This window comes from Punica granatum, chromosome 6 (assembly GCF_007655135.1).
Source record: "Punica granatum isolate Tunisia-2019 chromosome 6, ASM765513v2, whole genome shotgun sequence".
NCBI lineage: Eukaryota > Viridiplantae > Streptophyta > Magnoliopsida > Myrtales > Lythraceae > Punica > Punica granatum.
This window is the reverse complement of record NC_045132.1, coordinates 5,597,687-5,610,317: the sequence shown is the minus strand read 5'-3', so window position 1 is coordinate 5,610,317 and position 12,631 is coordinate 5,597,687. Positions and strand designations below refer to the sequence as shown.

At 33.2% G+C, this 12,631-nt stretch overlaps 1 long non-coding RNA gene across 2 annotated transcripts; it reads right to left on the bottom strand.

Moving 5' to 3' along the window:
• Nucleotides 1-1,775: 1,775 nt before the first annotated feature.
• On the bottom strand, nt 1,776-3,309 carry LOC116210278. Of its 2 annotated transcripts, XR_004157458.1 has the most exons (3): nt 3,081-3,309; nt 2,284-2,976; nt 1,776-2,087 (listed from the first exon to the last, which is right to left on the bottom strand). It is a non-coding gene; the product is annotated as an uncharacterized LOC116210278 (long non-coding RNA). The 2 variants fall into 2 exon arrangements; XR_004157457.1 differs by having other exon boundaries at nt 1,776-2,976; nt 3,081-3,305.
• Between the last annotated feature and the right edge of the window lie 9,322 nt (nt 3,310-12,631).

Genomic DNA, 12,631 nt, shown 5'->3' with positions numbered 1-12,631 from the left:
CAAATCTATTGTATTAGGTGTTATATCATCATTAATTTATATTTGGTAGAGTAAAATGCAGTTTGTCTCCCAACCTCTGGATCTAGTGGTAAAGTGCCTCCTAACCTTTAAAAATTTACACTATACCACCCGACCTATCTAAAAGGAAGCAAAGTGCAATCCGAAAGACTTCTTCAACAACTTTTACGGCCAAATTTTAATTTATTAATATCGTATGTCAAGAAATAATTTCAAAAACTACAAAAAAGAAATATTTGGAAAAAAAATGAATAGAGAACAAGAAAGGAGGGGTGGTGGTCGGGTGTGAGGAGGATGAGAAAGAGATTTGGAGACCTTGATTGCCTGGGCTATGTCCGAGTCTTTTGTCAGCTGTACGAGTCTGCTCTTGATCTTCTCAAGCCTTGAGAGCCTTGAGAATGAAAGAACAACGAGAGATACCTATGTCTTGTCCCATTTAGATAAATCAATAGCACCCTGCCATGTCATTGGGACCAAGAACATGTTTATATCCCTTCTCTTCTTAGGCCAAATTGACCTCACAAATTCAAGCCCTAACCAATAATATATATAGGCAAATGGGAATGGAGAATCCGACTACTAGTCGCTGCAATAAGCAGAACCTTACAATGAAACTGGTGAATGCCTTGATCTTTCATGTGAAAATTTTCAGTGTAGGTTTCTCTTTACTCTACATTGGCTCTAAAGGCTTGAGAAGAAAACGAAGAAGAAGCGGGAGAAAAAGAGTGTGATTTGCTTTCTTTTTTGTTTGCTTCTCCACTCCTACTCCTCCCCCAATTATGTTGACATTTCCCCCTTCCCTCTTTCAGCTTGTTATCTGTTTCTTTTTAATTTTCATTTTTTTAGTTTTTGAAATTATTTCCTGAAATATGAAATTAGTAAATTAATATTCGGTTGGAAAAGCCATCGGAAAAGTAGCCCGGGTGCACTTTTTTTCTTTTTATATAAGTTAGGTAGTATAGTGGAACTTTTCAAAGATCATGGGGTACTTTGCCACTAGACTCGAAGGTTGGGGGCAAACAACATTTTACTCTCTTTGGTATATAATATTTGACTTATGGTTGTATTTACCCAATATTTAATTCATTTTAATTTAATATCAGTATGTAATGGCATGTATCAAGATTTTTGTATCAATATTGTGGAAGTAATTTTATTTAGTTATTTAACAAAACTAACGAATCTATTGTATTACGTTTTATATTATCGTTTATATTTAGTAGATAATACTTGATTTATGGTTATATTTACAAAAAATTTAATTATATCATGAAGTGATTAAATTATTTTGAGATAATACTTAATTTATGATTATATTTATAAAAATTTAATCATTTTTATATCGAAGTGATTAAGTTATGTTTCATATAGAAAAAAAAGAAGAAAAATTGCATACTTATAACAAAATTAATAATTTTTTTATATCGAAGTGATTATGTTTCGTATAAAAAAAGAAAAATTATAAATACGGTTGGTTGAGGAAAAATGTTAGGGAATAAAAGGTTGCCTTCAATAGGGGTGGGTAGAGAATCGAAAACCTGACGCCTGCACTAACGGAGGCATACTTTATACCTGCATCAAATTAGCTATTAGCCTCTTAACTCTCTTCAAACTTTTAAAACGTTGTTAGGCAAAGATAAAAAAAAAATTGCAAAATTTAATGGAGCGCCACCTGTCCATTATAAATAACAGTTTTTAATTTAACTAGGGGCAAAGCCCGCGCTTTGCGGCGGGGCTATGTAAGCAGAATTGAACAATTATCGGTGAAAGTCAGTGAATGGTCATTCCACATAAATTTGAATCACATAAATGGTCATGACAGATATATTTCCCTCCTTTGCAAGCACGCCAAAAAACATGGATGTTTCAGCTATTGCCCAAGTAAAACCCAAAAGACTTTCTACTGAGCTTAAACAAAAAATAGTTATCCCCTATAAGGATGAACAAAAAATGATCTTTTTGTGAACGTGCACCTTAAAAGACAGAAGATCGACTTGTTGTCAAAGGGTATATCAGCTCGTTACACTAAGAACGGCAGAAGATCGAGTTGTCACTACTCAGTTTTGATCCTGTAGGTTTGAAAAGTAAAAGACATCATTAGTATTAAAATAACATGAGTGAAGTACAAGAAAATATAATTTTAGCTGGAGTAATAACACTTTCCAACTTTTATTGGATGGAGGCTAACCAGTAGAGATAATGCAGCAAAGATGGACATATGAAACAAAAATTTCAATCTAAGTGACAGAGAATGGAAGATCAGACCTTGCAGCGCAGACTCAACTGCTCAATTGAGGATAAAGAGTCCACGATATGCTGTTTGCCTGTAGTAGTTTCTATTGTACAACACAAAGTCGCTTATGACTTCGACGGGCATGCAGGTATAGCCGTTTGAGATGAAGTCAGTCACTCCTTACTTTCACACTAAAATTCTCAGCATCACGATTGTAAACCAACTACGTGTCCAATAAAATTCATCTCAAGCAGTGAAAATATATATATATATCAACAAATTTGGATTTTAGGCCAAGTAGTACTACTTCAAATAAAACAAAGACAACTTCTGGAAAGTCTTCGGAAAAATAAAAGGCACAATCTTAATTTCATGAAAAATGAAAATGTCATAAATTATTCTTGAATGTTATTCCTTATGTAGAATACTGAATCGCCAAACTAAAAACCAACACCGAAGAGCTTCATGAATCTCCCTCTTCAAACGGTATATATGAAGATTTCACTAAAGGCACCAAATCAACAACCACATAGCACAAATTTCACTCACCTTGAATCAGTCTTGTGCCTCTCATACAAGTGCCGGCGGAGCGTAGTTTAATTTGATGAAGTCAAACCAGTGCGTCAAAACATAACCGGTCAATAAGATTCTCACATTCCTATTGATAAACACTCTTTTGGAGCAGAAATAAATTTGCTGAGAGGAACATCCTTCCTGTCAATATTCTGTCACCACCAAAAATACAATCAGAACTGAAGGTTAGACTATGAAATCAGTTTTTCAGAAGCAAAATGCCGAGTTAGCCAGCTAAATTAGGAAACTTTGCTACCTTAACAATAAAATCGTGGGGGGTCTCCTCCGTAGCAGCTCGGGCATGGATGCCAGAGGACTGGACCTTGAAGGAAGCAGTGGATGAGATCGGAATTGCCAGGGAACCACAAAATTGACGGTACCTGGAATAATTAGGTGCTGCTTGCGCCAAAAGAAATGGAATAAAACAAAACACACGGAAGAAGAAGAATAACAGAGTCCGATGGTTCAATCTAATCAACTCCAACTGTACTTGAAACAGGAAATCGAGAACAAAATATTGTTGTGTTTGGTTTTAGAGTTAAATAGAGTTAAATTTTGGGTTGTAATGATTGTGTTGTTGAATTATGAAAAAAAAGTGTGAAAATGTAATGAATAATTGAGAGAAAATAATAATTGTGCAGTTGAATTGTTAAAAAAATAAGGAATAATTTAGAAAAAGTAATGATTGTGTTATTGAATTAAAGATAAATTGAGTTAAATGGAATAGAGTTAAAATTAAATTTAAAATTTATTTGTGAAAACAAACAAACAAATCTGGCACAATCGGAGTCCCCTAGCCACGCCATGGAACATTCAGGAACAACCGCAAAACAAACCCAACCTAACCTCAAAAAGACTGAGACGAACGAAAGGAAATGAACACTAGGTAAGGACTTACAGGCTTGGGATTATGCCTGCGATTGAGGGTTTTAAAAAAAAGGGAAAAAAAAGGGGTTTAAAGATGAAGAAAATCAAAATTAAAGAGGAAAGAAATTTACAGGTTGACAGTTGTCCCTAATGTACAACAGTTTTAGTTTTTTTTAAGATTTATATCACTTGATTTATGGTTATATTTACCAAAAATTTTATGATAATGAAGTGATTAAGTTATTTTGAGATAATGCTTAATTTATGATTGTATTTATAAAAAAAATTAATCTTTTTTAATATCGAAGTGATGAAGTTATGTTTCATATAAAAAAAGACAAATTGCATATTTATAAAAAAAAGTTAATCATTTTTTATATCAAAGCGATTATGTTTCATACATAAGAAAATAAATAAATAAATACTGGTGGTTGAGGAAAATGTCAGGGGTATATAAAAAGAAAGAATAAAATGCTGCCTTCAATAAGGGTAGGCAAAGAATCAAACTCTTGACGCCTGCAATAACGAAGACATACTTTAACTATTACACCAAATTAGCTATCAGCCTTATAACTCCCTTCAAACTTTTAAAATGCTGCTAGGCAAAGATAAAAAAAAAATACAAAATTTAATGTTGGGACACCGCACACTTGTCCATTATAAATAACATTTTTAATTGTATTTAATGATTGATGCGTGAAAAGTGACGGGAAGGTGGACCTTACTTATTGCCGACGGGGAACCTTTTTGCTGAGTAAAAGAGTTACACATGATGTGTATATTATTTGTTGACTAACAATCTATAAAATCATGATCTTTTCTCATTTTTCACTTTTGTCAAAGACTCACAAACAATACAAAGTGACGGGTAGCCATCGTGGTAGTGTGGGTGGCCAGCAAGGACTCTTGCACCACCTTCTCCGATCAAAAATCATTTTTTTTTAAATTTTATAATTACTTTATACTATTCTGCTGACTTGGCATAACCCATTTGCCATCATCTGTCCGTCATGTTAGTAAATTGGATAGAAAATGGAACTGGTGATAAACGTGAAAAGAAAATCGAAATTCGTGGTTTTACTTGTCAACATTTAAAATTCATATCTATCTATTATGTAGGGTTGTCCATTATTCGATTCGAACTGAAAAACCAGACCGAATTTGTCTCTTTGGTTCAATTGATGTCCTGGAATGTTCGGTTTTGAACCAAAACTGAATAAGAAATTGTCGATTCAGCTTCGGTTCCCAAACCTTGATTCAGTTTGGTTTGGTTTGGTTTATAAGGCAGTCGGTTCAGTAATCATTTCGGTTTGCCCAGTTCAGTGGGGTTTGAGCCGAATGGACAGCCCTACTATTATGCGCCTTTGAATCTAGCATTGAGCAGACCTCCATGACAAAATTGAAAAATGGATAAAGTTCATTATCTTTGAATCATTAACCTAAATCCTTTTTCCAATGAGAAACAAAACCAAGGCCCAAAAAGTTTTAAAAAAAATACATAAACATATACTAACAAGAATATGAATGGAGCAAGGCAGCTCTAACAATATCTCCATAGAGAAGACAAGACGCAAGCCTGTGAAGGATGATCAATCTCCTCAATCTTTGATTTACGTGCTAATTTGTACATCCATTTCCTTGTCACTGAGTATTTTGGGTAATCACCAAGTAGTCGCTACCGATGATAGGATTCCTTGGATAATACTCCCGCTCTATCCATGGTTGTCTCTCCTAGGCTACAAAGCTCGGCCAACAATTTCCAAGTCTACATCAAGGATCAATTGGCGAAATCGTGAGTACCATGCAAGCTCAAGGTTATGAAGGCTGACATTGTGAACGAAACCGCCCAACCGTCCGCCATATTGTCACGTATTATGCCATTTTTGATTTTAGAGTTAATTTTTAACTATACTTCACTTAACTCTACTTATCTTTAGTTTAAAGACACAATTATTACTTTTTCATTTTTTTCAATTTTTTTAATCATTCAATTCAATTTTTAATACTAAATTCTCTCGACTATTCATTACATTTTTTCCCCAATTTAACAACACAATTATTATTTTCTCTTAACTGTTCATTACTTTTTCACACTTATTCTCATAGTTCAACAACACAATCATTATAACCTAATTAAATATATACATATATAAAGTCAGAGTAGAGATGAGTTAAACTCAACTTTATGCAACTCTAATATCAAACAAGCCAGACTTTTTGCCACCCAAATTCCCTCCATCCTAGAAAGTGGGAGAAAAATGGATACCTCGTGGTCAATTTTTAGATTAGGTGGTTGAAGGCACGTGGCACATTTAGATAAAGGATATGAAAAATAAAGACTACATATTATTATATGATGGTGGGTGTTGAGAGCAGTGTTATCAAAATCGAATCGGATGTTGAACCGGTCGAGGTATGGTTAATAGGTTCGATGGGTCCAACCGGGTTCGATGGATCGGACTACACGTTTAATTAAATTATACAATACATAATTATTATAAAAAGTGAAAAACATACCCTAACACGGATTGTGAGCTGAGAAATTCATAGTAAATTCCGGACAATTTCTTCAATCTTAGGATCATCGAAACCATATTTGAGCAGAAATTAACATCTCAAATCTGTACAAGAATAGGGATTGAACAACAAAATGGAATTCATTGTCAGTTACTACTTACAACCTCATTACTTGCAGGGTAGCAATCACTATGCCTTTGCCTTTTGCGTGAGCCGCTTTCTGAGCTTCTAATACCTGTGCATAGTGATCTTCCTTCATCTTCTTCTTCTTCACACTGTCTACCCAAATTATCCCCTCACCATCACCCTCAGCTTCCTCCGACATTTTACCCCAGCCGAAGAAACAGGGCTCGAGCAGAACCCAAATGGCGAATTGGGGAAAATAAGTTGCTGGTATTGCGAAAGGTTGGGACTTACATTGATTCTTGGAGGTAGAGGAATCACTGGTTTTGTCTGGTCGGGTTGGGGGGTGAGGGAAGATGTTGTGGCTGTGGGTTTCGGAAGGAATGGGATGATCTTTTGAAGATTGGAGGAGCTCAAGAGCATGCGAGAGGACGAAGTGTTGCTGCTCCTGACAAGCTTCTGCAAGAAATTAGCCATTCCAGAGATCTCCAAGCTGAAAACCTTGAATCTTCGAGCTTACGAGAGGCCGATGGCTGAAGAAGAAAGAGAAGCTCTTTTCTCGTGAGCTTGGCGGGGCGGAACTTCGGTGAAGCCACTGATGATTGAGCTGGAGGGAAGAAGACTAGGGTTTCACTGTTGAAAATTTTCGGTGAAGAAGACTGGTCACATTTACGGGGGATTTCCTTTAAATTTTAAAAAATTATGAACCGTCCAACCGGCCGGTTCAAATAAGTTTGTTTAAAAACCGGCCGAATTTTTGGATTCACCGATCTGTTTATACATTTTTGGTTTTCAAGCTAATCGGACCGAACATAGATTTGATTTCGGTCCGACCGATCGAACCGTCCGATCCGATCCGGTTCTGATAACACTAGTTAAAAGTAAAAAGAAATTAAAGAGTTTATATGAGACTTGAGTTTCATAAACTAACGACTCGAGATTTTTGGATTAGATATCATCCAATCGCTTATAAGCTTAATTGAAAATTTAAGAATTATATGATTGTATTACATTTCCTATTATTCTGATCAATCTCATGTAGAAAGTTTAATTCCAAGTTCCAACTACTCTATTCTATCTATTTTAACAAACAAAATTTTATTAGAATTTCAGCATCATTCATCCTCAATTTTATATGCTGCTTACTGTACCCTGCATTATTTATATTCCAACGAATCGAACATAAAAAAAGAAAAAAGAAAAAAGAAAAATTCAAACATAATGAAAGTGTTGTCGAGACACACCCAAGGAAGAGACAGATAAGTGGCGCCCACAAATTCCCTTGTTAAGTGGGGCCGTTCACATGACAAATATTTCAACGCCACAAAATGTGGTCTTAACCTTCAAGAAGTTCCTCTCTCCCCACTCCCACCCACTTGGGATTCGGCGACGGTGGATTTATCTGTCTGGTTCGATCTATTTATTTGGTTCCCATTAATAAAATCATGAATTTATAACAACTTTTTTATTTTTCTCAAGATGCACTCAAATATTCGAAAATGCAATAGATCTCGACTAATTCAATTCGATTCGAGAGGCAATACTCTCTCAAAATGAATTTTTTTTATAAAATTCGAACTTGAGATCTTACTGAATGAAAATACATGTTGAATTATTTAAAACAATTCACATTAATGATAATTTTTTTTTATTAATTATTACTAGGGAGGGGGGAGGGACGGGGACCAGTTAGTTCGGTCCCGTGCCGATTATGGTCTGTTCTCGACTTTCGGCGGGGACAGATGGTTCCGTGTTTTATCTGAGTCGTCCATGTGCATTTAATTTGGTAAAACCGTCAGAATAGGGAAGAGGAGATTCTTGCACGCGTGGAATTAATTAAGTGAATTAATTAAGGGAACGCAAACTCTAACTTTAGAAAAATATTTTTTCCTTAAAAAAAGTACATAAGAGCAATAAAATGATTTCATATATCATCATCTATACTTTTTAAGAGATGTTCTTTTCATTTTTATGAGGATTCAATGTTGAAGTGAGTATTGCAAACAATTTTAAACATTATGTAAACTATTTTACATTTCCGAGAAACTAGTTAATTACTTGTGAAATTAAAAAGGAAAAATTGCACCATATATTCTAATTTTTATATAGTATCTTAATTTTATCCCAACGTTATTTTTTTCTTTTTACACAAGTATCCAAACGTTAATAGTTTGGTGTCAAATCTATCCCGCTATAAACATTCAGTCCATTTTTAACTGAAATGCTGACGTGGCGCGTTAAATTGTTTGATGGCGTTAATATGGAGAGTGTGTGAGTTCCAATACAAGAGAAAAATAACACTATATATCCCAACTTTTAAATATTATCTCAATTTTATCCCAACCTTTTTGTTTGTACTCAATTTTATCACAATTTTTTAAAATTTCTCAAATTTATCCCAACCTGTTGTAATAATATTGAGAAAACAGTAGAATATTGAGATAAAATTAAGAACCTATCGAAATGTTGGGATAAAATTGAGAAAGTATCAAAAGATTAGGATAAAATTGAGAAATAACAAAAAAGTTGAGATATATGGTGTAATTTTTCCTCTAGATAGGGACCCACACATTCTCCACGTTAGCTCTGTCAAGCAATTAATGGACCACATCAATATTTTAGTAAAAAATGGACGGAACTTTTACGGTGAGATATATTTGAAACCAAACCATTAACGTTATGGTAGCTCAAGAAAAAAATCGATGTTGGGATAAAACTGAGATAACATGTAATTGTTGGAATATATGACGTTATTTTCTCAAATAAAAATTGTATTAGAATATTAAAAAATATTGTTAGGTATATTAATGGTTAACTAGTCATGTAATCCGCGTATTGTGACCTTATTTGTTTTTTTTTTGTTTATATTGCCGGTACAGTACAAAAATTAAGAAATGAATAAAAAATTAGGATAGTCGTTTTATCAGTTAACATCTCTAAATAAAGTATGAAAGTCTCCATGAGAACATCCAATAAAATTATAAATACATTAATGGGAAAACTCAAGGAGATAACCGACCATGGGCTGAGAGTTTGTGCAATATGCTTATATGGAAGGCCCTTATTGCACAAATGGGAGAATTCATGGAAGTAATGCTAAATTTATATATATATATATATATATATATATATATATATATATTAATGCTAAACTAGGGCATTTGAAGAGTCATCTAATTTGGGGAAAAAATCCTCGAATAAGGAGTTGAGAATTTACGTTTTCAACATAGATGGCGAATTTTGGTAAAATTTTTTTACTCTTATACATAGAATGACAAAATATATATAATTTTTTAATAAGCATAAATGTGATTCATTATACTCTTAAAAAATAGTTTTAGATTTTAATACTGAAATCGAAAAGACACCTCGATTTATTTGAATGCCTTTAACATCTTTTAAAATGTGATAAATTATTCCTATAATTTGACATTTCAACTTATATTACATAAGACTTAGCATTTTTCAGCATTTTTTTGTTCATTTTTCAATCGGGAAAAATGTGATTTACTCTATTTTTAAAAATATGTTAGATTTTAATTTTGAAATTGAAAAGACACTTCGATTTATCTAAATTCCTTTCGCATCTTTTAATATAAGATAAATTATTGACGCAAAATAAAATCTCAACTTAAATTAATGTCGATTTACTGAGCATTTTCATCAAATTATGTTTGACTCTTATTCCTTTCACTATATGAAATTTTAAATAAATTCAATTAGTATCATTTTCAATTTGAGTGGATTAAATATTAACATAGAACCTATGAAGTTTTTAAGTATTCTAAGAATCTCCTTACACTTTCAATTATGTAAGTAATTGCTTTTAGAAAATGTTTCACTATCTTTTAGGGGAAAAAAATTAAGAACCCTTTTGCAAATCTAAGAATATATATATAAACGCCAGAAATAAAATAATTCTAATATATCAATTAAGCACTTGTGAAATTAAAAATTCAAAAATAATGTGGAGATAAGGATTAATATATATATATATATATATATAAAGGATATGGTGAAGTCTTGCTCATCAATGTATAATATAAAAAAGCAGACGCACGAAATCTACTGCCTCAGCTCTTGCTTCAACATCGTTAACGGATTAACCCATACGAAAACCCTAAGCTCCAGAACCATTGCCTCCTCAGTTGCTCCAAAAATGTTGTCTCCTCAGTTGCACCACCTATACTTCCTCCCCCCCCCAAAAAAAAAAAAAAAACGTTTTCCCTTTTCTCTCCTTGTCTGTACCGTTAGTTCCCCCCAAAGGCTTTCCATCTTCCTCTTCGTCTCCCAAACAAACCCCCAGTATGCTTCGATCCAGTTGCAAATTCTCCCATGGACAATCTCTTCGGAGGGTCCTCAAGTTGTTCCTCTCTTCCAACCTCGTGCCATTGCCATTGATGAACTTTGACAGCTCCTATTGGTGGTTGGTACAGGCCCTCCCCTTCCCGGAGCTCCTATCGTTTCCTCGCAGAGGTCCTCTAGTAGCCATTAAAGACTGCGTAGATCTTGTGCACTGCTCCATCTCTGTCCGACAGATCAGATTGTTATTTCCATTGAAGAGATTGCACAAAGCTACAGGTTCTCCCATTGCCATTGAAGGCTTCGCACAGGTTCAACAGTTTTCCCTGTATTGGATGTAGATCAATGTTATATATTATATATTGTTGTGAGTGATTTGCAATTTCCCCAACCCAAAATACGCATATTTTTTTGAAAATGTCACAACTAACAGAGCAATGATGGAGAGTCCTATAAGCCTTATGCTAAATTTTTAATGACATGGTTAAAGATTGACAATTTACGTTCCCCGGCTCAATAATTAACTGAATTATATATTGATTGGGAAAATGACGTCAAGTTCTATGAGATAGATTCTTATGAGTCTTCTATCTCAAGTGGGGCTCTACAGGATAGATGAAAGCTGGTGCTCGAATGAAAGCCGTTGTCCAAAGAAACTTATTGGGCGTTTGGTTTTGAAGTACAGTAATAACTCTACTCCACTCCATCAAATGGACACAAAATAGTTGGAAAATTTTATTTATTAAAAAATTAGTTGTAATAAATTAAGAAAAAATATGTGAGAGAATTTATTATAAAATTGAAAAAAAGACAAAAAAGTAATGAATAGTTAGGAGAATTTACTATTAAAAATCTATATATAATTATAAAAGCCAGGTCAATGCGTCTTGAAACGTCACGTAGGACGAATGAGGGCTTGCATTGTGTGACCTTTCATGTCACAACTAATAAGACTGTGACAAGTGGTGCAATATCATGCTGCCATGTCACTTTTGAAAACCCAAATGGAAAACCATCAGTCACATATTTGTATTTTATATTCATGTTGAAGTAATTATTATTATTATTAGTATTATTATTATCATTATTTACTGTTTACAATAGGTATGTCCTTTGGAGTCAGCACCAATAAGGATGTAAGAATTGATAGAATTTCGTGCCAAATCGAAGAAGTTCTCAACAATTAGGTGAGTGTTTTAGTTATATATAGAAGCTAAATATCGTTACAAAATCTTAAAATTCTAAAATATTTTCCAATTATGTACACAAATCAGTTGCTCTTTAAAGGTATACCTTACACCATAATATGAAAAATTAGAGCAAAATTTTTTTAATATGGAAGTCCATATTTTATATAAATTTTATGATTGAATTGCCATAAATATTTGATATTGCAAAAACTTAGATACGATTAAATTTCAACAAATATTGTTGTACTTCTTGACGTATATGGAGATGAAAATTTAAATTTTATTGGGGAGTAATAATTCTTAAGATTATTGTTTTACTTTTAGTTATTTTTTTAATTTTTAATTTGCTCATTTAATTTAAATATTGAGGAATATATTCTTTGTTAGTTATAATTTGTTCACTTTATCATCTATACAAATTATTTTTCATAATTATCGTCCCAATACTATCCTACGATTATTTCCTTAATCCTAGCAACTAGTTAGTTATAATAATGGTTAAGAAAAAGTATGTGAAAGAATTTATTATTAAATTGAAGAAAAAGTAAAAAAGTGATAATTGTGTGTTGAAAGGAATAATAGAGTAGTGTGGAGTGAAGTAAAGTTTCAATTTTTGAAAACAAACTCTCCATTAATATTTCATGTTAACTTCAATTACCGACTTATCCCTGGAGTGACTATTTAGCATCCACTGTATTCAAAAGATATGTTGAAGTGAACAATCAATTCCTTCTTGCCACATATATCATATGTTGTTTTGGTTGTACTCTGTAAGCCAAATTCTTTAGAAAAGGTTCGGAAGAGCGTT